Source organism: Jaculus jaculus, chromosome 11 (assembly GCF_020740685.1).
Source record: "Jaculus jaculus isolate mJacJac1 chromosome 11, mJacJac1.mat.Y.cur, whole genome shotgun sequence".
In the NCBI taxonomy this organism is placed as follows: domain Eukaryota; kingdom Metazoa; phylum Chordata; class Mammalia; order Rodentia; family Dipodidae; genus Jaculus; species Jaculus jaculus.
The window spans coordinates 17,622,466-17,650,082 of record NC_059112.1 but is presented as its reverse complement, the minus strand read 5'-3'; the positions used below and the strand labels follow the sequence as shown (position 1 = coordinate 17,650,082).

The 27,617-nt window shown below is 45.5% G+C and overlaps 1 protein-coding gene across 5 annotated transcripts in view; it reads right to left on the bottom strand.

Moving 5' to 3' along the window:
* Positions 1-27,617, bottom strand: part of Tec (tec protein tyrosine kinase) — a 148,946-nt gene that overhangs the window by 105,243 nt on the left and 16,086 nt on the right. Inside the window, exon 1 of one of the 5 annotated variants that reach the window (XM_045130229.1) lies at positions 253-280. The exons of the other annotated variants lie outside the window; for them this stretch is intronic. The gene's annotated coding sequence lies outside the window, so the exon portion shown is untranslated. Of the gene's footprint in view, positions 1-252; positions 281-27,617 lie in introns of those variants that run through there. 5 annotated transcript variants of the gene reach the window in all.

Below are 27,617 nucleotides of genomic sequence, written 5' to 3'. Positions count from 1 at the left end.
ATAAATGAGACAAATAGACAAATTTAAAAACAGGCAGAGGAAGTCAGGCATGGTGGCGCACGCTTTAATCCCAGCACTCAGGAGGCAGAGGAAGGAGGATTGCCAAGAGTTCGAGGCCACCCTGAGACTGCATAGTGAATTCCAGGTCAGCATGGTCTAGAGCAAGACTCTACCTTAAATTAAAAAATAAATAAATTACAAGTGAAAATAAATTAAAAAACAGGCGAAGGAGCCAGGCGCAGTGGCACCTACCTGAAGTCCCAGGTACACAGGAGGACTGCTTGATTTCAGGACTTCCAAGCCAGCCTAGGCAAAAACAATGAGACCCTGTCTCAGGACAAATAAATGAAAAGCAATAAAAATGGGAAAAGGGCTTGGCCAGACATGTTTCCAAAGAACATATACAAATGACCCATAAACACCTGAAAAGATGTTCTGAATCAAGTTATCAGATAAATGCAAATCAAAACCACAAGACATTGTTTCACACATGCTATAATGGCTAAAATTAAAAAAAAAAAAAAAAAAGACACAGAGTAAGTATTTGCAAGAATGTGGAGAATCAGAATCCTTCTTGCACACTGCCGGAAACGTATGATGGTCAGACAGTAGGAAATAGCTTGGCAGTTCCTCAAATGTTAAACATAGTTATATGACTTAACATTGCTACTCCTAGGTACCTACTTAGGAGAAACGAAAAACATATAGCCTCACAAAACCCTGCACAAAGAGTGAGGAAATAGCTCAGTGGTCAAAGGTACTGGGTCCCCATGCCTGCCAGGCAGAGTTCAAACCCCACCAGCCATGTAATGCTGGACAAAACGAGCGTCTGTAATTCCACTGTTCCTCTGGCAAAAGAAGGCAGAATCAGAAAAATCCTGAAGCTCATGGGCCAGCTAATTGAGCCTCCCTAGTGGCTAAACCAAGAGCGAGCCTGTCTCACACCAGGTGGAAAGACAAGCCAGCACCCTAAGAACACTCTGACCTCCACACATGCAAATGGAACCCACACACACACGTGCATAAATGCACACACACAAGACATAACCATGGGCTGGGGGGATGGAGCAACAATTAAGAGCTGCTGCTGCTCAGCATCAGGGACTCTCTGGCCAGAGATCACCAACTTCGACTACCCAGAACCCATGCAAAAAGCTGAGATGGCTTAGCAGTTAAAGCACTTGTCTGAAAAGCCAAAGGACCTTGGTTCAATACCCCATTACCCACGTAAGCCAGCTGCACAAGGTTGCGCATGCATCTGGAGTTGGTTTGAAATGGCTGGAAGCCCTAGAGTGCCCATTCTCTCTCTTTCTCTCTCACTTTGCCTCTTTCCCTCTCTCAAATAAATAAATAAAAATATTTTTTAAAGCTAGTACGCATATGTTAATGCCGCTCTCACTTTTGGTTAGAGAAGCTTCTCTTTTCAGATGGCGGTCGTGACCACTGGGGTGACTCAAAACTCACCAAAGGGGCAAAGAGAAGTGACAGCACTGAGACATCTCTATCACAGCCTCCAAGGCTCAGGGACCCTTGTGGAAGAGGTGACTGGAAAGATGTAAGAACCAAAGGAAGGGAGGAGTGCGTTCATGGCTGTCTTCCGGACACAAAGTGGCCTTGACGTTCATGACTTCATAGTGGGTGCTGCTACCCACACAAGAACTGCACGATAGAAGGGGGAAAAAATAATGGCATCAAATTAGAGCAGAGACTAGTTAGAAAGAGGAAGGGATTCAGTGGAGGGGGGGTTGGGGGGGAGAAAGAAGGGGTGGCGGGGGGGACTATAATTATGGTATAGTGTATATATTTATGGAAGTCGTCAATAAAAAGGTTTAAAAAAAAAAAAGAAGCTGAGCTTGGCCATGCACACCTGCAACCCCAGACCACGTGGTACAGAGATCAGAGAATCAGCAGCTCCAGATTGAGAGAGATGGCGTCCCACCTCAAGGAGAGAAGTATGCACATGAGCAATAGGAGAAGACACCCAAAGTTCTCCTCTGGCCTTTGCACACATGCACATGGGTACACATCTGCATGCACACATGCAGACACTGCACATCACACCTATCACACCACATACACACTCCACACACAAGATAATAATAATACTTTTTTTTAATTTCAGAGAGAGATACAGAAATAGGCAGGTAGAGAGAGTGAGAATGGGTGTGCCAGGGCCTCCAGCCACTGAAAACAAACTCCAGATGCGTGCACCCCCTTGTGTATCTGGCTTACATGGGTCCTGGGGAATCAAACCTGGGTCATTTGGCTTTGCAGGCAAGTGCCTTAACCACTTAACCACTAAGCCATCTCTCCAGCCCAAGAATAATAATTTTTAAAATCATTGCTTTAAGAAGCCTGTACAGGGCTGGAGAGATGGCTTAATGGTTAAGCGCTTGCCTGTGAGGCCTAAGGACCCTGGTTCGAGGCTCAATTCCCCAGGACCCACGTTAGCCGGATGCACAAGGGGGTGCACGTGTCTAGAGTTCATTTGCAGTGGCTGGAGGCCCTGGCGCACCCATTCTCTCTCTCTCTCTCCCTATCTGCCTCTTTCTTTCTCTGTCACTATCAAATAAATAAATAAAAATAAACAAAAGAAGATTTTAAAAAGCCTGTACAAGGCTACTCGTAGAACTCATAGAAGTACCACTCATCATAGCTAAAAAATAAATAAATAATAAAAATAAAAAGGGAACACCCTAAATGTCTATCAACTGTGGGATGTATAAACAAAATGTCTATGTGGCTGGGCATAGTGGTACACATCTGTAATCCCAGCACTTGGTAGGCAGAGGTAGAAGGATGACTGAGTTTGAGGCCATCCTGGAGCTATAAAGTTCCAGGTCATGGAAAGGATTCTACTAAGTGAGGTAACCCAGGCCCAGAAAGCCAAGCGCCACATGTTCTCTCTCATATGTGGATCCTAGCTACAGATGACTGGGCTTCTGCATGAGAAGGAAAATACTTGGTAGCAGAGGCCAGTAAGTTAAAAAGGAGACATAAAGGGAAGAGAAAGGAAGGGAGGAGGATACTTAATAGGTTGACATTGTATATATGTAATTACAATGATTGTAATGGGGAGGTAATATGATGGAGAATGGAATTTCAAAGGGTAAAGTGTGGGGGGGAGGGAATTACCACGGGAATTTTTTTATAATCATGGAAAATGCTAATAAAAATTAAAAAAAAAAAAGTTCCAGGTCAGCCTGGGCTAGAGCAAGACCCTACCTCAAAAAAAAAGTAAAGCCGGGCATGGTGGCGCACGCCTTTAATCCCAGCACTAGGGAGGCAGAGGTAGGAGGATCGCCGTGAGTTCGAGGCCACAATGAGACTACATAGTGAATTCCAGGTCAGCCTGAGCCAGAGTGAGACCCTACCTCGAAAAACCAAAAAAAAAAAAAAAAGTAAGTTGGGCTGGAGAGATGGTTTAGTGGTTAAGGTGCTTGCTGGCAAAGCCAAAGAAACCAGTTTGGATTCCCCAGTCCTCACGTAAAGCCAGATGCACAAGGCAGTGCAAGTGCCTGGAGTTCATTTGCAGTGGCTGGAGGCCCTGGTGCACCCATTCTCTCCCTTTCTCAAATTAATAAATAAACAAAATCTTTTTACAAGTTTAAGCCTGGGCTGGAGAGATTGCTTAGTGGTTAAGGCGCTTGCCTGTGAAGCCTAAGGACCTATGTTCAATCTCTCTCTGGATCCCACATAAGTCAGACGCACAAAGGTGATGCAAGTGCAATGTCACACATGCACACTAGGTGATACACACATCTGGAGTTTGATTACAGTGGCTGAGGCTATGGTGTGCCAATCCTCTCTCTCTAAAAAAAAAGAGAGAGAGACAGCCAGGTGTGGTGGTGCACACCTTTTATCTCAGCATTCGGGAGGCAGAGGTAGGAGGATCACTATAAGTTCAAAGCACCCTGAGACTACATAGTGAATTCCAGGTCAGCCTCAGCTAGAGCAAGACCCTACATCAAAAAACAAAAGAAAGAAAAGTTTAAGGCCATCTTCAGCTATATACCAAGTTCAAGGTCAGCTGGGCAATAGTGAAACCCTACCTCAAAAAAAGAAGTCTATGTGATGGCATATCATCCCACCATAAAAAGGAATTAGTGATACGTGGTACAACATGGAAAATATTATGTAAAGAAAGAGAAAGAAGCTTGATACAAAAGTCCAGGTTAGATTGGATCCATTTGTATTCAATTTCCAGAATAGGCAATCCCATATGGGCAGAAAATAGAGGACTCTTTAGATAGAAAGAGGAGAGACTTGAAGGTAAGGGGCTTTGGGGAAGCATAGTAGACACCTTCTAGAATGCAGTATGATGGCTGCATATCATAAGATAATGAAAGTATTCAATGCAATCTCTTAAATGACTTAAATGGCATGTTTTATATTAATTGGATTTATTCTCAACAACAAAAAAAAAGAGGCTTTTGGCCAGGAATGGTGCAAACTTTTAATCCCAGCACTCGGGAGGCAGAGATAGGAGGCTTGCCGTGAGTTCAAGGCCAACCTGAGACTACATAGTGAATTTCAGGTCAGCCTGGGCTAGAGTGAGAGCCTACCTCGAAAAAACAAACAAAAAAAAAAAAAAGAAAAAAAGAAAAAAGAACAGAAAAGAAAGAAAAACAAAACATTGGAACCCAAGCATGTGTGACTTACAAACCAGCACCTATGCCAAGAACTGAATACAGTCAAAATGAGCCTTGATTATTCCTCAGGAGACTGATGTCTCATCTCTGGTTAAGTATGATACAGCACTGGCAGACATGTCTTTGAAACCACTGGAAATTCTATCAGCTTTTGAAACAAAGAACAAAACCCACTCCATAGAAACAGTTAGAACCTGTAATTTCTCATGATTCATTGGCTAAGTGGGCAGCCCTGGCTTGGATGCTGCAGCAAGGCCTCTCTCACATTTCTGGCATGTGTAAGGTTATCAGCTAGAACACGTGATGACCTGGACAACTTGAGCTTATTTAAAATAGTCTGGAAGCCAGGCATGGTGGCGCATGCCTTTTTTTTTTTTTAATGTTGAACATTCTTTTTTATTTTATTTTTAAATATATATATATACTTTTTTTTACTTGAGAGTGACAGACATAGAGAGAAAGACAGATAGAGGGAGAGAGAGAGAATGGGCGCGCCAGGGCTTCCAGCCTCTGCAAACGAACTCCAGACGCGTGCGCCCCCTTTTTAATCCCAGCAAAGGTTGTAGGATCATCATGAGGTCAAGGCCAGTCTGAGGCTACATAGTGAAGTCCAGGTCAGTCTGGGATAGAGCGAGACCCTACCTTGAAAAACAAAACAAAACTAATAATAATAATAACAACAACAACAACAATAATAATAATAATAATAAACAATCTCGGGGTTCTAAAGCCCAAGATACAACATGGTCACACCTCAGAAGGTTTATCATTAGTTCATATCTCACTGGACAGAGCATATCAAATGGCCAAGCCCAGAGTCAAGGAGGGAGGTGATTATCCAGAGACTGTAGATACTGAGAGGGAAAATGAGGAATCCAGAGGTCCTTCTTTTGCAAAAGATGTAACCAGCAGAGATTTGGTTAGCATTACAGTCATTGGCTCAGACACCCAAGAAAGTCTGTGTGAAAAGGCATTCATCTATAACCACTCCAATCACATCTGGCACGTGAGATCTCATGAGAAGCCTTTGCAAATTAAGACTAGGGAAGCTGCCGAGCTGAGGACGTGTGCATGCTCTCTGGGACCTTCAGGCTCCTAGAGGAGCCAGGAGTGGAATCGCCCACACGCTTTCAATTGTTGTTTCCTTCTGTCTTTGTTTTGCTGGCTCATGGAACTGAATTTCCTTAACTCACGTGCACACAAGCTACAACAATACTCTAGCCAGAACTCTGAGACATTTACTGCAATTGTTGAATCTGGAATGTCCCCAAATCCAGGGAATCAAAAATAATAGGCCTCATAAAATAGTGATATTTTATGGTATCAGTTTCTCAAAAGGAAAAGTTCCCCTGTCACAGTTCAAAATAGAAATGAGTTTGTGGGATCATAAATTATAATGAAAGTTATTACACAATATTTTTAACAGGGTTTGGCCAGAAATGACAAAGATATTGCTCAGCAGGCTACTTCTGATATTAACACTTGATAATGCTTTCTAAGGGAAGCCTGGAAAAAGATGTTTCTATGCAGGCTAAGCAAGAGACGTTACTTTTGGGGGCTGGACAGATGGCTTCACAGTTAAGATGCTTGTCTGCAAAGCCAAAGGACCCAGGTTCAATTCCCCAGGACCCACATAAGCCATATGCACAAGGAGGCACAGGCATCTGGAGCTCATTTCCAGTGGCTAGAAGTCCTGGAACGCCCATCCTCTCTCTCTCTCTCTCCTTGCAAATAAATAAATAAACAATAAAAAGGTTACTTTCTATTGAATTCAGAAATAGCAATAAAAGATTAAAGATAAATAATAGGTAAAAGGATCTTTGGTCAAGATCTGTTAAATGTTATCTCAAGTTCAATTTTGGCAAAGGTTGAATGAAATACAGTTGAAAGTTTCCTCCCCAGTATGTGACAGGCAAGTAAATCTTGTGTTAATAATAAAACAGTGAAGTAAAATTTAAACAGCATATCCATGAAATTTTAGAAAGACTGAAATGTCACCTTTCTGATGGACCAGGTATGTTACAATATGTCCAGCTGAATGTCCTAATGTACTAGAAAATGGCCACCACACACAAGAGCGCGCGCACACACACACACACATATCATGTACACAAACTTTACAAAAAAGGCACAAAAAGCTCTGAGGAAGACAGGCAAAGGTGAAGTTCTCAGCTCACAGTGGGGATTTCACAAGACACAGTGATGTTTTAAACTAGTGGAATAGCAAAGTAGATTTAAGGCCATAGAACAAAACATTTTTCAGGGCTGTTAATACTCTGTGGCAGGGTATTCCATCTGTTCACACAATCATCCTCACCTCACACAGAACACTGATAGAACTAGTCACATAACAAGACGAGTCATCTCCATCACATCTGCCTGGGCCCAGGAGACCTTACAGAGGATGTGGTCTTTTAAACACGGATGCTGCTCTCACTGCTAGACTGACAACCTCCTTCAGGGAGACGGCGATAGATGCTGAAGAGACTCAAAACTTATCAAAGCAGAAATTCAGAGGTAGCAGAGCTTAACACTAAAACAGACTTTTAACCCACCCACCAAGGCTCAGGAAACATTGTAGAAGAGGGAGAGAAAACAAGGTGGGAAGGAATATCCTGAGGCACTGCCCCCCACCAATCATGGACTGGCATTCATGACCCCAAGGGAATACCAATAACCCCACTAAGGAGGGCCCTCAGTGGAATAGGGGATGGGAAGAGGGGATGCAAGAGTATAATATGATAGGGATATGACCAATATGCAATATGTTCATACAGTAAAGTTCACAATTAATAAAATAAAATATGAATTTACAACTTTAATTTTTTTATTTTTTGTTTATTTTTATTTATTTATTTGAGAGCGACAGACAGAGAGAGAAAGAGGCAGATAGAGAGAGAGAGAGTATGGGCGTGGAAGAGCCTCCAGCCACTGCAAACAGACTCCAGACACGTGGGCCCCTTGTACATCTGGCTAACGTGGGTCCTGGGGAATCGAGCCTTGAACCGGGTCCTTAGGCTTCACAGGCAAGCGCTTAACCGCTAAGCCATCTCTCCAGCCCAAATTTACAACTTTAAAATGATGCTTAATGCCAAATGTATTCTTGTCCTTAAGCAAACCACATTTCAAATTCCCATTTATCTTGATCCATTTGCTTTACCTTATACTGTTTGGGGAATTTTGAGGGGAAGGGAGGGTCAGATAGGGAAAGAATGGGAATGCCAGGCCCTCCGGCCACTGCAAACGAACGCCAGATGGATGAGCTACCCTGTACATTTGGCTTACGGGGGTAGTAGGAAATCAAACCTGGGTCTTTAGACTTCACAGGAAAGTGCCTTCACTGCGAAGACATTTCTCCAGCCCTATTTTGTTTTTTTTTTCTATGCTTGTTTGTTTTGTTGGGTTTTGTTTTTTGTTTTTTCAAGGTAGGGTTTCACTGTAGTCCAGCCTGACCTGGAATTCACTATGTAGTCTCAGGGTGGCCTCGAACTCACACTGATCTTCCTACCTCTGCCTCCCGAGTTCTGGGATTAAAGGTGTGCACCACCACGCCCGGCTGTTTGTTTTGTTTTCTTTTGTTTTGTTTTGTTTTGTTGAGATAATCTCTCCCAGGTTGTCCTGAGCTCATTATGTAAAGCAGACTGGGTTTGAACTCATAGCAGTTTGCTTGCCTCAGCTTGCTGATTGCTATGATTATAGACTTGTACTACATGCATCTAGAGTTCTTTTACAGTGGCTACAAACACTGGCGCTCCCTCTCCCCTCCCCTCCCCTTCTCCCCCTCCCCCCCTCCCTCCCTCCCTCTCTACCTACCTACCTCTCCCTCTCTCTCTCTCTCTCTCCCTCTCTCAATCTCTCTCCCTCCCTCCCTCCCTCCCTCCCCCTCTCTCTCTCTCTCTCTCTCTCTCTCTCTCTCTCTCTCTCTCTCTCTCGGCATGGGCCTGTAAAAGGGGGGCCAGCTTCTTCTGCCATTATGGAACTTCCCCTCTATCTGCAAGCTTCAATAAATCCCTTCTTCCTCCCACAAACTGTGTCTGGTCTGGAGGTTCATCCTAGCAACCAGAGAGACAGAGAGAGAAACCATCAACAGCACCATGAACAAGCACACTTAGGAACCCCAGACAAAGCATAGGCACTCTCTGTGTATCTTTAGACTGGAATTCCAAATCCAGGATCTTCCCAGTGACACCTCCTACAGCCAGGCAGCTGGAGATCTAAATTACAAACTTTAATAAAATCCTGCATATAAGGGGGGATAGCCATTCAAACTATCACACATGGGTACTGGGGAATCGAACTTGGGTCCTCAGGCTTCACAGGTGAGCACCTTAACTGCTAAGCCATCTCTCCAGCCCTCTCTCTCCTTTTTCTTTCTCACTGTCTAATAAAAAATAAAATAAAATAAAATAAAGTCACACTGATATAAGAGTCCAGACAAGGAGGTTTTCTTAGCTCTGTCTGGGATCTGCCCAATTAGTAGACCACGTCAAAACCTAAGAAACGGACTTTACCAGCTTCAAGAATCATAACAACGGTTGGTGAGATGGCTTAGCAGTTAAGGTGCTTGCCTGCGAAGCCTAAGGACCCAGGTTTGATTCCCCAGGTCTCATGTAAGCCAGATGCACAAGATGGCACATGCGTCTGCAGTAGCCAGAGGCTCTGGTGCACTCATCTTTTCTCTCTCTCTCTCTCCTTCCACCTCTCTGTGTCTCAAATAAAAATAAAAATAAAGAATCATAACAAGCACTGAGGATGACCTCTGGAGATATCACTATTCCAGAGAGGTCTGGGTAGGAGTAGGGATATAATGCTAAGTTTGGAATACTTGTTCTGGGTTTGATCCCCCACATTGCAAAAGAAAAGGAAAAGGAAAGGGAAAAGGAAGTGTGTGTGTGTGTGTGTGTGTGTGTGTGCGCGCGCGTGTGTGTGTGTGTGTGCGCGCGCGTGTGTGTGTGTGTGCGCGCGCGCACACACACATGCTAATTCAGACACTAAAACTGCCCCAGCAGGACAACAGAACTCACCTACCCTTCTGCCTGGGTTGACGGCTATGGTGGGGTTGAATTACATGGCTCCCCCATAAACTCATGTGTTTTCAATGTTTGATTCCCAGCTGATGGCAATTTGGGAGGTGGAGCTGTGCTAGAAGTGGCGTGTTGTTGGAGGCAGGCTTAGGGGTGTTTTAGCCAGCTCCCTCTTGCCTCACTGTGTTGCTGCTGCTTTCCACCTGCGGTGGCAGAGGTGATGCCAGCCTCTGCTCATGCCATGCTTTCCCCTGCCATCAAGAAGCTTCCCCTTACATGCCGGGTGTGGCGGCACACGCCTTTAATCCCAGCACTCGGGAGGCAGAGGCAGGAGGATTGCTGTGAGATTGAGGCCACCCTGAGACTCCATAGTGAATTCCAGGTCAGCCTGGGCTAGAGTGAGACCCTACCTCAAAAAACCAAAAAAAAAGAAGCAGCAGCAGCTTCCCTTTGAGACTGTAAGCCACAATAAACACTCTCCTCCCATCAGCTGCTTTTGGTGGGTGCTCTGTGCCAGCAAAAAGCAGATTACTGTAATAATGGTGGAAACGGTTCCAAGAGTGTATATACATGTTCTTTCCAAAATGAACCGCTAAATATTGAAATATCAACTGAGAATACTCCCGAGGAAGGTCACATACTGCCGGAGACGGCAAGCATGCCATTTCAGGATCACGAGGAATCGAGCGCTGAGGAGCTGCTTGACACAGTTCCAGCCCAGCTGTCTCTTCCTTGAAGTCCAATGTGGCCCCTCTATAGAAAAATCGTTGACTCTCTACGCTACAGAAATATGTGATTTTCTGTATAATGTTTGTCTTTCTCTGTCTTTCACTTAGTGTCCCAATCTCTAAGTTTACTTTTCCAGTAAACATTGGTGTTGGTGAAGTGTTGGTCAATGTATCTGAAAGAGGCTCTGGCATAGAATTGGAAAAACAAGAAAATGGGTCAGAGATAATTGTTTTCCTTAAAGGCCTTAAAGAAAGTCAGGCATGGAGTACAGTACACTTAGGAGGAAACAATGAACCTCCTGGAACAATGTAAAAATTGTTCTATGACTAATTTTTCTAAATGGTGGCAATTGAAACAAACTATGACTCTTTACCAAGAATCCTTACAGATAAACAACCAAAGTCAGAAAGAGTTCTATCGGGGGGGACCAAAGTCTAAGTATTGGAGAGACATGAAAAGGAAAATTCAAAATAAATAATTGAGGGATAAATGGATCTGCTGGATCAGTGATTAATGATGGGAAGCCCCGTTTGTGGTTTTTTTGCCTCTCACCTTTAATATAGTAATTGAAAGAAGTAGTTCAGGAAATCACAAGTGCTTGACCACACATACATGGGGAAAATGTGAAAACAGTTAATCATTATAGGGGCCTGACGACTGTACTTGAGGTGAATAATTATGGGATTGTTTGATGAAAAGGAGTAACAAAATGTTTCTATGAATTCTGTGAAATTGTACCTTTCTTGAAGTTTGTTCTTGCATGATGTGATTAGAAAATAAAAGACTGAGGCTAAGAACTGTGGCAGCAGAGAAGCAGAGAAGTATAGAAACAGGGAAAAACAGAGAACAGAGAAAAATACAAAAAAAAATAGAAAAAGAAAAAAAGAGAAAGATAGAAAAAGAGAAAAAATTAGAAACAGAGAAGGAGGCAGAGAGAGAGAGATGGAGAAACTCAGCTGCCTTCAACATGAGCCCGTCAGCTTGCACCAGAACTTGACTTCGAGCCATTATTTCACCGCTCCCTTTCACACCTCTTTTCGGGGACCCTCCTTCAAGCCAGGGCTGGACCCCGGCAACATACTAACATGAACTTTGACTCTCAAACTCATTCTCTCTTGCATCTCGAGCAGTCCCCTCTCTGCCGATCACCTACCTTAGCAAGGAGGTGCATCATCATGTATAGTTCCCAATGTAAACCACTCACTTGAACCACCTGAACCTCCAAACATCGTGTTACTTCAGAGTCCCCTGACAACAGACCCTCTTGGAAAATTAGAACCTTCTTTCTGTCTCTACTTCTCCTCACATCTCTCTGGTTGGGTTTCTAGCAACCCACCAAGACTGTACGTGGCAAAGTCACGAAGGCTGTCCATGTTACCAGACTTAGTGATCACTTCTGAGTTCTCATTCTACAAGTCACACTCAACACGCTGGTTTCTAGGTCCCCATGACAAGGAACTTTCCTAGATTCCTCTCTTAACCAGCCTGTACTTTCGTGCTTCGCTCTTAAGGCCGGTGGTACCAGGGCTCTGTCCTGAGCCCGACTCTGCTTCCTCACTGACACATTCTCCTCATGGGTGGTCTCACTGAGTCCCAGGGCTTCACACATCCCCCCCCCATGACTCTGAAATCTACATGCTCAGCCCTGAATTCCTAAACAACCCTCAGAGTTCAAAATCCAACTGCAAGCCTGGCATGACATCTTTTTTAAAATATATTTTATTTGGGCTGGAGCGATGGCTTAGTGATTAAGGTGCTTACCTGCAAAGCCAAAGGACCCCGGTTCGATTCCCCAGGACCCAAGTAAGCCAGATGCACAAGGTGGTACATGCATCTGGAGTTGATGTACCTATTCTTTCTCTTTCTTTCTCTCAAATAAATAAGTAAAAAAAAAAAATAATTTTTTTAAATTTTTATTTATTTGAGAGCGACAGAGAGAGGGAGAGAGAATGGGCATGCCAGGGCTTCCAACCACTGAGAACGAACTCCAGAAATATGTGCCCCCTTGTGCATCTGGCTAACATGGGTCCTGGGGAATCAAGCCTTGAACCAGGATCCTTAGGCTTCACAGGCAAGCACTTAACTGCTTAAAAAATAGTATTTATTTATTTAAGGGGGGCGGCGATAAAGAAGGAGAGAGAATGGGCATGCTAAGACCTTTAGCCACTGCTAATGAACTCTAGACATATGTGTCATCTTGTGCATCTGGCCCATGTGGGTGCTGGGGACTCGAACCTGGGTCCTTAGGCTTTTGCAGGTAAGCACGTTAACCACTAAGACATCTCTGCAGCCCAACATGTTTACTTCAATGTCTAACAGGTATCTCAAAACACTAGCTGTCCCCCTGAGACCCATAGCTTTGTTCCGCATCTAGTCTGTGCCATGTGAGGAGATGTCTAACCATCTGCCTCGCTACTTGGCCCAAAGTCCAGGAAATAACCATCTCTGAATCCTTCCTCTTTCTCATACCTCAAATATAAATTTATCAGTATGTCCTTTGGACTACAGCTCAAAAATATTTTATGAGCCTAGCCGAACCCTCCCTTCACTCCTTCCCTGTGAGCGTTTGCACTGATGGCCGCAGGTTCTTGTACCTTCCTGTATCTTTTCACATCTCTGAATCCCTGTCCTTCACCCCGGTCCTCCCACACTGACAAGGAAACCCTCCTCCAACTTGCTTTTTTATTTTAGTTTCATGTATTTACCAGAGAGAGGGAAAGAGAGAGAGATAGAAGAAAAGAGAATGGGCGCACCAGGGCCTTTTGCCACTGCAAACGAACTCCAAACGCATGTGCCACCTTGTGTGTCTGGCTTACATGGGTTCTGGGGAGTTGAACCTGGGTCCTCAGGCTTTGCAGGCTAAGCCATCTCTCCAGCCCTAATTTAGATTTTTTTTTCTATTTATTTATTTGCAAGCAGACAGAAATAGAAGAGAGACAGAGAGAATGGGCACGCCTGGGCCTCCAGCCGCTACAAATGGGCACCATATGCATGCGTCACTTTGTTCATCTGGCTTTATGTGAGTACTGGCAAATCACACTCGGGTCTTTAGGCTTTACAGGCAAGCACCTTAACTGCCAAGCCATTTCTCCAGCCTTGTAACTTGCTTTGACCAAAACAGGACAAAAGGAAACTGAACGTAGGCTAAAACTTATCTGGGTTTACTTGTTTCTTTCCTCTTCTGCTGTTTTGCAACCGCTATGAGAATGTGATTGAGAATAAGGCCAAGCCAGGAACAGAGCTACCCACTTGGCCCAAACATAGTACAGGATCCAGGCAATGTGGCAAAGGTTCTTCCCTGACCCACAGCTGATCACACACACATTGGCTGGCTCAGCCAAGACCAAGTGAGCCTGGCTCAGATTAGCAAAACTACCCATTAACTCATGGACAACAACAAATCACAACCATTGCATGGGGCCAACTTCATGGGGATGCTTGTTACGCAGCATGACTGTGGTGGTAACTGACTTAGCCATCATCATACTCTTGTCAAAATGACTGCTTTATCCTCCTAAAGGATTCTACTGCTCCTTTTTTCTTTATCTCATCTCCTCCCGATCTGTGGTGGTTTCAATGTAAAATGTCCCCCACAGCCTCGTGTGTTTGGAATACTTGGCCCCTATCTGGTGGAAATTTTGGGAAGTTGTGGAGCCTTTGGGAGGTGGGGCCTTGCTGCAGGAGGTGTGTGACTGGGGTGGACCTTGAGGTTCATTAGTGCAGCCCACTAGGTGTTTAGGGCTAGCTCCCTCTGTTACTGGGACAACATATGTGACACCCAGCTGTATGTTCTGCCATGCCTTCCCCGCCATGATGAAATGTCCCCTCAAAACTGTAAACTGAAAGACACCCTTTCTTCCCATAAGCTGCTTTTGGTCAGGTGTTTTGTCGCAGCAATGAGAAGGTAACTGCTACCAATTGTTTCTCCATTCACCAGGCAACAAAACTTTTGAAAACATGAGTCATGTGGATGCTATCAGGCCAGTTCTGTCCTGCAGTGGCTACGCAACACACTTTAACCTAACCTCCAAGCACATCTAGTACCACTCACTCCCAGCCCACCATGATTCAACCACGCCAGCATTCTTCCCGATCTTCGAATACACAAAACTCATGAGCAAGGTCTTCATACATGATGATCCCTTCTACATAAAACAATGCTTGTCTTGGGCTGGGAGAGAAAGCTCAAGACACTTGCCTGCAAAGCCTAACGACCTGAGTTCAATTCCCCAGTCCCATGTAAAGCCTGATGCACAAAGTGGTACGTGCATATGAATGTCATTTGCAGTGTCTACAGGCCCTGACACACCCATATTCTCTCTCACACACACACACTTTTTTTTTTTTAGTTTATAATGTTTTACTATGATTGAGGGTTTTTTTCCAAAAATAACAATTATATGCTTGAAAATTCAGGTATCAGACTCTCACACACTTTGAAAATAAATTTTTAAAAATACTATATTCAGCACTGAGACATCTCTATCAAACCTTCCAGTGCTCAGGGTCCATTGCAGAAGAGGTGGTGGAAAGAATGTAAGAGCCAAAGGAAGGGCAGGACTCCTTACAATGCACTCTTCCAGACACAAAATGGCCTTGATATCCATGACCTCGCAGTGCCTGGCACTACCTACACAAGACCTTCATAATAGGAGGAAAAGATGATGGCATCAAAATAAAAGAGAGACTAACTGAGAGGGGGAGGGGATACGATGGAGAGTGGACTTGTTAATGGGAAAGTGGGGGGAGAGAATTATCATGATTTCATGAAAGTTGTCAATAAAAAAAGATTTTAAAAATTTAAAAAAAAAAAAAAAAAAGCCGGGCATGGTGGCACACACCTTTAATCCCAGTTCTTGGAAGGCAGAGGTAGGATGATCACTGCGAGATTGAGGCCACCCTGAGACTATGTAATGAATTCCAGGTCAGTCTGGGCTAGAGTGAAACCCTACCTTGAAAAAAAAAAAAAACTGAAAGAATCTCTCTCTCCTTGTCTCTCCCTCCCTTCTTCCCTCTCCTTTCTCTCCCTCTCTTACTATCTCTTTCCTTCTAGTTTGAATTTCAGTTTACATGTCACTTTCACAGAAAGGCCTTCCCTTGACCATGCCGTCAAAGGATACAGACTAACCAGACCCTCAGTACTGATCCCAGCACTCAGGAGCTTAAACAAGAGCTTCCTTTCTAATTCATACAGCAAGGCGATCACAGAACTACGACCAGGAAAGAAACGTGTCGAAAGCACTTGGAGCGGCATGTACTCCCAGCGCTGACAGCTGGGAGTGATGGTCCCGCGCCAGTTCTGCTATTACGCTGATTAAACCAGCAATATCACAGGTCTCCACTCAATCTGCTGACTCTACTTAAGGTTCCTCCCCCCCCACCACACACACACCATTTCAAATGGCCCCTTCTCATCAAGAATGAAATGAGCAGGGCTGGAGAGATAGTTTAGCGGTTAAGGCGTTTGTCTGCAAAGCCAAAGGCCCCGGGTTCGATTCCCCAGGACCCACGTTAGCCAGATGCCTAAGGGGGCGCATGCAGCTGGAGTTCATTTGCAGTGGCTGCAGACCCTGGCACACCCATTCATTCCCTTTCTCTGTCTCTCTTTCTCTCCTCCCCTCCCCCAACCTTTCTCTGTCAAATAAATAAATAAATTTTTTTTTAATGGAATGAGCATACAGCTTAAAACCAGAAGGGCTGGGACCGGCTCTTAATCTGCAACTAACTAGCTAGGTAACCTTGGGTGAGCCACCAACCTCTGACACTTGAAAGTTTTCTTGCCATCCGCCCTGTCCCATACCTAGGCAGGAGAGACAGAAAATGCTCCGTGAAGAGGTGGAGGGATTGATGTAAGATAGAAACGCGAGGGCAGAGGGCCAGGCAGGTAGACAACCACCCCACCTCACTCCATTCCAGAGTGCAAACAGGACTGTTGAAACAAACCTTCACACAAGGCTTCCCACGTGCTCCTCTGGATGCCAGAACCTGACAGGGGATAAGAGGTGCTTACACCAGACCACGGTCACGTAAGCTCGGGACACACGCTGTCTGTTTTCCCTTCTGCTATCACACAGCCTGGAAAGTACTACCATGGCACGTGCTTCCCACATACTTGTTGAATGAATGAATAAATGCATGCATGCACAAGTTTACGTGGAAAAGGCCAGGTTAAATATCAGCAAGCTGGCTTCTTGTGCGTGTTTCTGGGGGCCTTTAATATGTGAATAAGCCCCTATGAATCACATAGAATGCAGTGTTCCCCAGCTTTGTTTGATCAGAGAACTCATTCCATTCCCCTTGAACCTTATTAACATCTCCCAGAGTTTGCAGTCCTCTATAAAACATGGTTTGGGAAACATCATAAGCTTATATAATGTCAGTCATTTTTACTATCAGGAAGTAAATAAGATATCTTGCCCTTTGTTCACAAAGTAATTAAAAGGCCAAGAACTCTGATTCCCGTCTAATGCTGCCGTCTCCCGGCTTCAGTGAACACCTGTAAGACCCCTATCCTATCATGAGGCAAGACTTCAGTCTCTCCCCCAGCTCCCAAACAGCACAGTTGCTATTTCAAGCCTCTGACCTACTTCCCGGTCCCCTCGTGGCCAGTGTGTCCCCCAGATCCCCATCTTCCGATCTACTGTCTCCTCCACAGACTAAACTTACTATGAACTTTTTAAAACTGCTTTCATTCTAATTCTTCCACTTTACAAAATCTCCAACCAACTGTTGGTCTCATCCTTCACAAGACCATCCTGCTCCTCTCTCTTTTATAATAAAGGCTGTTCTTTCTCTTGCATTCTCCCACCATGCCTTAATTCTAAGTCAGTAAAATCCGCCAAGCATGGGGGCAGACGCCTTTGATCTCAGCACTTGGCAGGTGGGGGTAGGAGAGTAGCTATGAGTTCGAGTCCAGCCTGAGAGTGCACAGTGAATTCCAGGTCTGCCTGGACTAGAGTGAGACCTGACCATGAAAAACTAAATCGCAAAAGTAAATAATTATAATCGCAGCCCATCAACCCAGGCTCCCTCTTCCTCTCCGACCGCTATGGATACTCAAGGAATCTCAACAAGCCTTTTCCTATCCAGGCTTCTGCCGTGCCGGAGATGTTCTTGCCTAAAGAGCTCTTTACTTTGGAGCAATCTGTTGCAATCCTATTCTTTCCCCGCTCTCCGAGAAAGGGTCTCACTCTAGCCCAGGCTGACCTGGAACTCACTGCATTCCCAGGCTGGCCTCGAACTCCCAGCAACCCCCCTACCTCTGTCTCCCAATGCTGAGATTAAAAGGTGTGCGCCCTCAAGCCCCGCCAATTCTATTCATTTTTCGTCTTGATCATGGGCTTGTCTCTTTGATGAAGTCCTCCTTGAGCCCCAACTAACCACTCCCTTAAACGACCCTCCCCATCACAAAGCAACATGCACCCCACAACCATTAAGACAGCTATACACCGACGAACACAGAGGGAACAGGAGGCTGGAGAGAAGAGCAGGAACCACCGACTCAGACAGGAAGAAAAGAACATGCTGGAAGGATAGACCAGAAAAGTATTTGCAAGAATGTCCTGAACTCTAGCTAGGCGTGGTGGCACACACCTTTAATCCCAGCACATGAGACACAGAGGTAGGAGGATCACCGTGAGTTCAAGGCCACCCTGAGACTATACAGTGAATTCCAGGTCAGCCTGAGTTAGAGTAAAACCCTACCTCAAAAAACCAAAATAATAATATATTTTTTTAAAGTCCTGAACTCTAAAGGAGAAGAGGTTTCTGCTTGAGGGTGGAAAATGATGCCCTGGGGGTAGCAAAGGGAAACTCTCTAGAGAGCTGCCAAGAAGGGGGTGTTTGGGCTCAGCGCGGAGCACTGTGTGGGAGAGTTGATTAACTGGAACACGGCTCTCTGAGGGCCACCAGAAAGACGTGGGAAGGGCGCCAGCAGAGGGATGGAAGTGCAGGATCACAGAGGGGTTAAGAGATCACAAGGAAACAGCAGATCAGGAAGGCTAGGAGGCCGGGCAACTGAGGGGAGAGTAGGGCCTTGGCCTGAGCTGGCTGAGAGCCCAGAAGGTGTCGGGGAGACAGATGAGTTCAGCCTTTGATCAGCATTCAAAGAGGAGCCCGATGAGTCATCGTCCCTGTGTCCATGAAGAACAGAGTTCTCCAATGTTCCACTCATAGCTCAATCTTCATCCCACCCAGATCCATGCGTGTGGGCTGCCCCATGGGATGCAGGAGCTCTGGAAGGGGCTGGGTGTGGTGCCTCCTTCACTGGGGAAGAGCTTCAAAGAAAAGGCTGCTGAGGGCTGGAGAGATGGCTTAGCAGTTAGCATGCCTGCTCAGCCTAAGGACCCAGGTTCAATTCTCCAGGTCCCAGATAAGCCAGATGCACAAGATGGCATATGCATCTGGAGTTTGTTTGCAGTGGCTAGAGGCCCTGGAACACACATTTTCTCCCTCCCTCCCTCCCTCCCTCCCTCCCTCCCTTTCTCTCTCTCCCTCTCTCTCTCTCATAAAGATAAATCTTTTAAAAAGAAAAAGGCCAGACATGGTGGCACATACCTTTAATCCCAGCACTTGGGAGGCAGAGGTAGAGGATCACTGTGAGTTCAAGGCCACCCTGAGACTCCAGAGTGAATTCCAGGTCAGCCTGGGCTAGAGTGAGACCCTACCTCAAAAAACCAAGAACAAAAGCAAAAAATACATAAAATAAAATAAAGGAAGGAAAGAAGGGGCTGGAGAGACGGTTTAGTGGTCAAGGCACTTGCCTGGGAAGCCTAAGGACCCTGGTTCGATTCCCCAGGTCCCACATAAGCCAGCTGCACATGGTGGTGCATGTATCTGGAGTTGGCTTGCAGTGGCCAGAGGCCCTGGTGTGCCCATTCTCTCCCTCTCTCTCTCCCTTTCTCTCTCTCTCAATCTCTCTCTCTCTCCCTCCCACCCCTATCTCTGTCTCTAATAAATAAACAAATAAAAATAAATCTTTTGAAAAAAAAAAAGAAGGAAGGAAGGAAAAGCTGATGAGATGCAGCTTGCGGGGTCAAAGGCCTCCAAGCTCCAAGCAGGCAGCCCTAGAAGGCCAACACCGAGCCAATGGCAACGGGGAATCCAAAGCCCAAATACCCATTCTATGCATGAAGCAAAACTATTTTTCAAATGCAAGTAACTAGATTTAAACAAACAGCAACAGGAACATACTGGCTGAGACAAGTGAAAAGCCCCAGAATGCATCAGGCACAGCTGAGGCCTGAGCTTCAGAGGCTGGTGTCTGGGGTGTCCCCACTCTCTCCACAGCTCAGCTACTTCTCTCCTAGGAGGAGGCTCCCACCATGGGGTGGGGGGCACATGAGGAGCTCTGGGTTGCATCAAGCAGCCATCAAAGGAAACCTGATTCTGAAAGCCAGCCTGAATCACGTGCTGTCCCCAAAGGCAATCGCACGGCCAGGTGGAGGCACTCAGACTGAACAGGGCCGGTTCACAAGACTACCTAGGGCTCACTGCGTCCAAGCCACAGAACTCGAGAGAGTAGTTCCACAAAGAAAAGCCTGGGCCAACGGGTCACAAATGGACTATGTGAGCTGGAGAGATAGCTTAGCGGTTAAGCACTTGCCTGTAAAGCCTAAGGACCCTGGTTCAAGGCTCGATTCCCCAGGACCCAAGTTAGCCAGATGCACAAGGGGGCACACACGTCTGGAGTTCGTTTGCAGTGGCTGGAGGCCCTGGCGCGTCCATTCTCTCTCTCTCTGTCTGCCTCTTTCTCTCTGTCACTCTCAAATAAATAAAAATAAACAAATTTTTTTAAAAAAATGGACTGTGGACTCGTCCATTCTAAGCACTTATCCATAAGGCCCCGATACCACAGGCAGCAGTAAGCCAGGCCCAGTTCTCCCAGCACAGAAGAGCTCTGCAGTCAGACAGGGGGCTGCCTTTACTGGTCACCTTTGACCCTGCCTAGCTGTACGGCTTCATGAAGTAAATTACTTCATTTCTTCATGCCTCAGTTTCCTTACCATAAAATGGAGATAACAGTGGCTTCCTCCTTGGAGATATTTGTGAGGATGATATTAAGTAAAGCACAGAGCCGGGCTTGGTGGCGCACGCCTTTAATCCCAGCATTTGGGAGGCAGAGGTAGGAGGATCACTGTGAGTTCCAGTCCACCCTGAGACTATATAGTGAATTCCAGGTCAGCCTGGGCTAGAGCAGACCCTACCTTGAAAAACCAAAAAAAATAATAATAATAACTTCATAAAGCACATAAATAGCTCAGCACAGTGGCTGACCGAGTGATCAAGAAATGTCGCTGTTGTTAGGGTGGTAACAATGCGTGTCATCCGAAGGCCTATGTACCACATGAAGGGCAGCAGGGACTCGGGAAGAGAGAGCCCCATCAGCATGTGGAACAGTCAGTCCTGGGTCACCAACGACTAGGTCAACTCAGGACACAGTCCAGGGACCTGGAGTTACAGCCAATAACAATTCCAATCGAGAAATGCATTTGACTGGAGAGATGGCTTAGCAGTTAAGGCGCTTGCCTGCAAAGCCTAAGGACCCAGGTTTGATTCACCAGGAGTCAGATGCACAAGGCAGTACATGTATCTGGAATTAGTTTGCAATGGCTAGAAGCCCTGGGACACCCATTCTTTCTTCCCCTCTCTCTCATACACACACACACACATACACACACACAAATATATATATATTGGTGTTTCTCACTCTGGCCCAAGCTGACCTGGAATTCACTATGGAGTCTCAGCGTGGCCTCAAACTCATGGCAATCCGCCTACCTCTGCCTCCCAAGCGCTAAGATTAAAGGGATGGAAAAAGCTGGGTGTGGCAGCTCACACCTTTAATCCCAGCACTCAGGAGGCAGAGGTAGGAAAATCTCTGTGAGTTCAAAGCCACGCTGAGACTACAGAGTGAATTCCAGGCCAGCCTGGGCTGGCGTGAGATCCTACCACAAAACATACACGCAAAAGAGGAGGGAACTGGAGAGATGGCTTAGCGGCTTAAGGCTCTCACCTGCAAAGCCTAAGGACCCATGTTCAACTCCCCATATCCCTCAGAAGCCAGACACACAAGGATGCACATGAGGTGACACATGCATCTGGAGTTTGAATGCAGTGGCAAGAGGCCCTGGCACACCAATTCTCTCAAAAAAAAAAGGAAAAGAAAGAAAAAAGAAGAAGAAATGTGTCTGGCACTCAGGAATACAATTATGAGGAAGACGCATATAGCTCCAAGGTAAACAAGCATAGAGTGTCATCAGCACTCTTCCTGGAGGAGAAGAGGTGACTGGGACCTCTTCCATAGGTCAGCCACTGGCAGAGTCCTGGGATCTTGCTGAGCATAGGAGAAATACTGCAAAGAATGTTTAGGGGGGGGGGGGACACAGAGACCACAACCACCCACCCACTCCTCAGAAATGCCCTCCCATGAAGCAGGAGAAAGATACATCTTCCTTTAAAGAACTTCACTTCCAGCTTCCTGAAAATGTGTTGCAGAAAATAAGTCTACAACGTACGTGACAGCCCAGAATGGTGACGTGTAACCCACACAACTGTACTTGGTGGTCTCGGGCACACATGGGGGAAAATCCTATGGGGTTAGGAGGGGCCAGGGGCAGGAGGAGGAGTGGAACATCGAGTCCCTGGGTCTTGCGAAAGAGCAGTTTTTGCTATGCAGCCTCACGGTTTTCAATTTGGTATTCCATACTGGACATAAGGTAGATTTTCCACTAAAGAGCTAAATTTTGATTTTTTAACCTTTTTAAAAAATTAGTTATTTATTTATTTGACAGGGAAAGTGGGAGAGGAGAGAGAGAGAATGGGTGCACCAGGGCCTCCAGCTACTGCAAACAAACTCCAGACGCGTGCACCCCCTTGTGCATCTGGCTAACGTGGGCCCTGGAGAATGGAACCTGGATCCTTTGGCTTTGCAGGCAAATGTCTTAACTGCTAAGCCATCCCTCCAGCCCAAACTTTTTAACTTTTAAGAAATTTGGGGGAAAAAAATTTAAATCAACATCTCACTCTAGCCCAGGCTGATCTGGAATTCACTCTGTAGCCCAGGCTAACTTGGAACTCACGGTGATCCTCTATTATTATTATTATTATTATTATTATTATTATTATTATTAAAGGCATGAGCCACAACTCTCAGCTAAAGTTACTTTTTTTTTTTGAAATTTGAATTTTAAACTGAGTCAGCCTAAGATATCTTTCCATTTGTTTAGGAGAACTGCATTTTACTTTATCCACTGCACTATGAAAAATGCTGTATCGCATTATATTGTATAGCACTGATTACCTTGCATTGCTCCTGTTTCTAGTATTTCACTAATAATCACCATTTGGTTATATCATAACACTATAGTTTAAGGATTGGTTTACTTAGCATATATTATGAAAATGAATTTCACCAGTTGCCTCTCCTTTTTCTTTTTTTTAGGGGGGGGTGAGGGGTTTCAAGGTAGGGTCTCACTCTAGCCTAGGGTGACCTGAAATTCACTACGTAGTCTCAGGCTGGCCTCAAACTCACAACAATCCTCCTACTTCTACATCCTGAGCGCTGAAATCAAAGATATACACCACCACGTCTGGCTTGCTTTTTCCTTTCACAGGCACTATACATTTTTGCAGGTCTGTAGTGCTAGGATTTGAACCCAGGACCTTGCATGTGGTAGGTGAGAGTTCTGCCACTGAGCCACATCCCCTTTCCACGTGACAACATTGCTGTGAAGACTTCAGACCTGCAGGGTTAAGAGCTTGGGACACTGCCCAGATAAACTGGCTGCTTTCGGTTTTATCTGAAGCAGAGCATTGTATCGGCTCCTAGGTTGGCAGGAGGAAAAGCTGGAGCATAACTCAGGGAGCGGGGCTCAGCAGAATACAGAGGAGAGCCAGGGATTCCGGCTGCATTGGAACACTGCCTGTGCCACTCACAATGTGTTATAGGATCTCCCTGAACTTCAGCTCCCTCATCTAGAAAAATACTGAAGATAAGCTTACCCAGTTCCCAGAGTTACCCAAAGGATTAAACGTAATAATCCTTGTGAAGAGTTTAGCATGAGACTTGTCACGCTGTAAGTCCCAACAAACATTTGGAATGCTCATCGCTGGAGAGGAGAGAAGGTTCAGGTGAACGACTTCTGTATAATTCGGCTCAGTTTCTGAAGATGTCTAACCATGGCGACCACCTCATTTATCTCCCTACAATGAAGATTTGGATGAGTGTTTTCCTAAGTTTTCCAGACCACTCCTGAATCAATTTGCTTTTCCCAAGTCCACTATGTCAAGGTACACTGATTACAACACTGCAAACGATCATTGGAAAATAGGTAAAATGACATTTCTGTACTATTTGTGAGAACAGCTAAGGTTCACTTGGCATTTTTTTTTTTTTTTTTAGGCAAGCCCAACAAACTGCCCTTTTTTATTTTAATTTTTTTTTGTTTATTTTTTATTTATTTATTTGAGAGCAACAGACATAGAGAGAATGATAGACAGAGGGAGAGAGATAGAATGGGCGCGCCAGGGCTTCCAGCCTCTGCAAACGAACTCCAGACGCGTGCGCCCCCTTGTGCATCTGGCTAACGTGGGACCTGGGGAACCGAGCCTCGAACCGGGGTCCTTAGGCTTCACAGGCGAGTGCTTAACCGCTAAGCCATCTCTCAAACTGCCCTTTTTTTTATGCAGAGAGCAAGAGTGAGAGAGAGAGAGAGAGAGAGAGAGAATTGGCATGCCAGGGCCTCAGCCCCTGCAATCAAACTTCAGACACATACACCCCCTTGTGCATACGTGTAAGCTTGTGTGCTTGCATCACTGTGCGTCTGGCTTATGTGGGACCTGGAGAGTCAAACATGAGTCCTTAGGCTTGGCAGGCAAGTGCCTTAACCACTAGGCCATCTCTCCAGCCCTCATGTAGAATTTTGTCTCAAGTTATGCACTTTGTAAATGCCGTTAGCAAAGAATTTAGAAAAAAAAATAATAGCTGCAGCCGGGCATGGTGGCACACACCTTTAATCCTAGCACTTGGGAGGCAGAGGTAGGAGGATCACCATGAGTTCAAGGCTACCCTGAGACTACAGGTCAGCCTGGGCTAGAATGAGACCCTACCTCAAGTCCCCCTCCCCCCCAAAAAGAAATAATAATAATAGCTGCACATCTTTCTTAAGTCAAAAACTGGGATGTGAGCTGGCCAGATGGCTCAGTGGTTAAAGGAACTTGCTTGAAAAGCCCAATGGTGTGTCTGGAGTTCATTAGCAGTGGCAAGAGGCCCTGGCATGCCCATTCATATTCATATTCTCTCTCTCCCCTCCCAACCCCCTGGGCATGGTGGTGCACATCTTTAATCTTAGCAATGGGGAAACTGAGGTGGAAGGATCACTGTGAGTTTGAGGGTAGCCTGGGACTACATAGTGAATTCCAGGTCAGCCCTGAACTGGAGCAAGACCCTACCTCAAAAAAAAGAATGCTAGCAAATGGACTGGAAAGATGGCTTAGCAGTTAAGGTGCTTGCCCACAAAGCCTAAGGACCGAGGTGTGATTCCCTAGTACCCACATAAGGCAGATGTACAAGGTGGTACATGCATCTGGAGTTCATATGCAGTAGCTAGAGGCCCTGGTGCGTCCATTCTCTCTCTGTGTCTCTCTCCCCACCCCCTTTCTTTCTCTCTCTCTCATAAATAAATAAATAAGTATAAAAGCTAGCAAACATTTCAAGCATTGCTCTTTACAAAGAATAGCATGATGTCCCCAAAACTGTTGCATTTGGTTAAAGGAGTGTGTGAGTATGCTTATACACACACACACACACACACACACACACACACACACACACACACACACATGAAGGGAGGAATTTACATTCCATTTGTTCTACCAAGCTTGAGAAAGATTCTACGGACACTCAATTTACCGTCTGACTCTCAGCAACTCATCTTCTCTAAGGCTTGCTGTTCCCAGCTATAAAATGGTCATAATACAGATGCCTTTTGCCCAACAGAGCCATCTCATTGTTCATGAATGTGTATAAAACACTCTCAGAAAAGCTCAAAGTTCTTTACAAGCATGAGGCCATGAATCTTTCTGAAGTGGGCCATTAATGATGTGTCGTTATGCTTTGTTTAATAGACAGAAACCTGAAGCATGGGAACATAATTCCAGTTAATAGTTGACTTAGAAATAGAAGCGAGGCTTGAAACCTGCAACAGGATAGCAAGAAAGATGTCAGGAGGAGAAGCTAAGCAGAAATGCACTCCACTCCACTCGAGATCTTTTTTTTTTTAAAGATAGGGTCTCGCTCTAGCCCAGGCTGACCTGAAATTCACTATGGAGTCTCAGGGTGGCCTCGAACTCACGGCGATCCTCCTACCTCTGCCTGCCAAGTGCTGGGATTAAAGATGTGCACCACCACACCCGGCCACCGGAGTTCTTTATCAAGAAACAACATTTACGGATGCCAGCATACCTTAGCCCTGCTCACTCAGTCAAGGAATGGGGAAATGAGTGGGAGGCTGGAGTTTCCCAAAGACCTCAGAGGCCTTCCCAGTGCACAGGAAGGTTCATTAAACCCTGGTACAGAGGTCAAAGTTACCATGACAACCTCTCCACCTTTTGTTACTGACCTCTGGAGATTTTTCCTACCAAACATCCAACAAGAACACACCATCTGTAAAAAGGCCTGTCTTGTTCTTCCAACTGTGAGATCCCGCCTGTAACCTAACTCGGTACACGGAGGGTCTAGAAGGTTCTGGGTTAGCCTCCTATCCCTGCACTTTCAACCCAGGAGACCAAAACGGAAGAAAAGAGAAACTTACAGCTTTTTTAAAAATGATTTTTGTGTTCTTCTAACAATAGTTAGTGGAAAACAGATTTATCCCAAGGTGGTATTTTGAAAAACAGCACCCAAACAGAAAGGAGTACATCAGCATTACATACTTCTATTTAGAGGTGGAGATTGGGGCTGGAGAGATGGGTTAATGGTTAAGCACTTGCCTGTGAAGCCTAAGGACCCCAGTTCAAGGCTCTATTCCCCAGGACCCACGTTAGCCAGATGCACAAGGGGGTGCACGTGTCTGGAGTTCGTGTGCAGTGGCTGGAGGCCCTGGCGCGCCTATTCTCTCTCTCTATCTGCCTCTTTCTCTCTCTGTCTGTCACTCTCAAATAAATTTTAAAAAAAGAGGTGGAGATTGCGGGTGCCACTCAGTGGCAGCACATTTGCCTAATATATGCAAAGTCCTGAGTTGATCCAATAAGAAGAAATGTAATATTTATATAAATGTGTGTTTTTTGTTTTGGTTTTCTCGAGGTAGGGTCTCACTCCAGCCCAGGCTGACCTGGAATTCAGTATGTAGTCTCACGTAGGCCTTCAACTCATGGTGATCCTCCTACCTCTGCCTAAGATTAAGATTAAAGGCATGCACCACCACGCCTGGCCCATAATATTTATATTTATATTTACATTTTTTAAAAGGTAAATAATTTATTCTTCCAAGACTGTCTTCCTTCGTGCCACCAGTGCACTTTTGGGGGCCCCTTAGATCAACTCACTGGAGTTTTCCAACTGCCACACCACAGGACCCCATTCAATTCAAAGAAGCCAGGTCAGCAATCGCCCCAATTCACTAACGTCAATTAGGACTGCTTCTTCAGAGGGGGGACTGAGGCAGTTTAGGGTGACTGGGCCCACCCCCAACAAAAAAGCAGGGAATGTCCTTGAGCTGCCCTTGCAGTCTTCATTTGCTAGAGGTCAGAGAAGGATTGGCTTCTCCTCATCTCTTGTCTGAAGGAGTTCCCTAGATCCACCATTCCATAAACAACCTGAGTCCCTTCCTAAGCAGGAGTTCCTCTTTCCTGGAGTTAAGATTGCTGAAAGGGGCTGGAGAGATGGCTCAGCAATTAAGGCACTTGCCTGAGAAGCTAAAGGACCCAAGTTCAATTCCCCAGGACCCACATAAGTCAGATGCACAAGGTGGCACATGCATCTGGAGTTTGTTTGCAGTGGCTGAAGGCCCTGGAGTGACCATTCTCTCTATCTGCCCCTTTCTCTCTCCCTCCCTCCCTCTCTCTCTCTCTCAAATAAACAAGTAAAATATAAAAATTAGCCAGGCGTGGTGGTGCATGCCTTTAATCCCAGCACTTGGGAGGCAGAGGTAGGAGGATTGCCATAAATTCGAGGCCACCCTGAGACGACATAGTGAAGTCTAGGTCAGCCTGG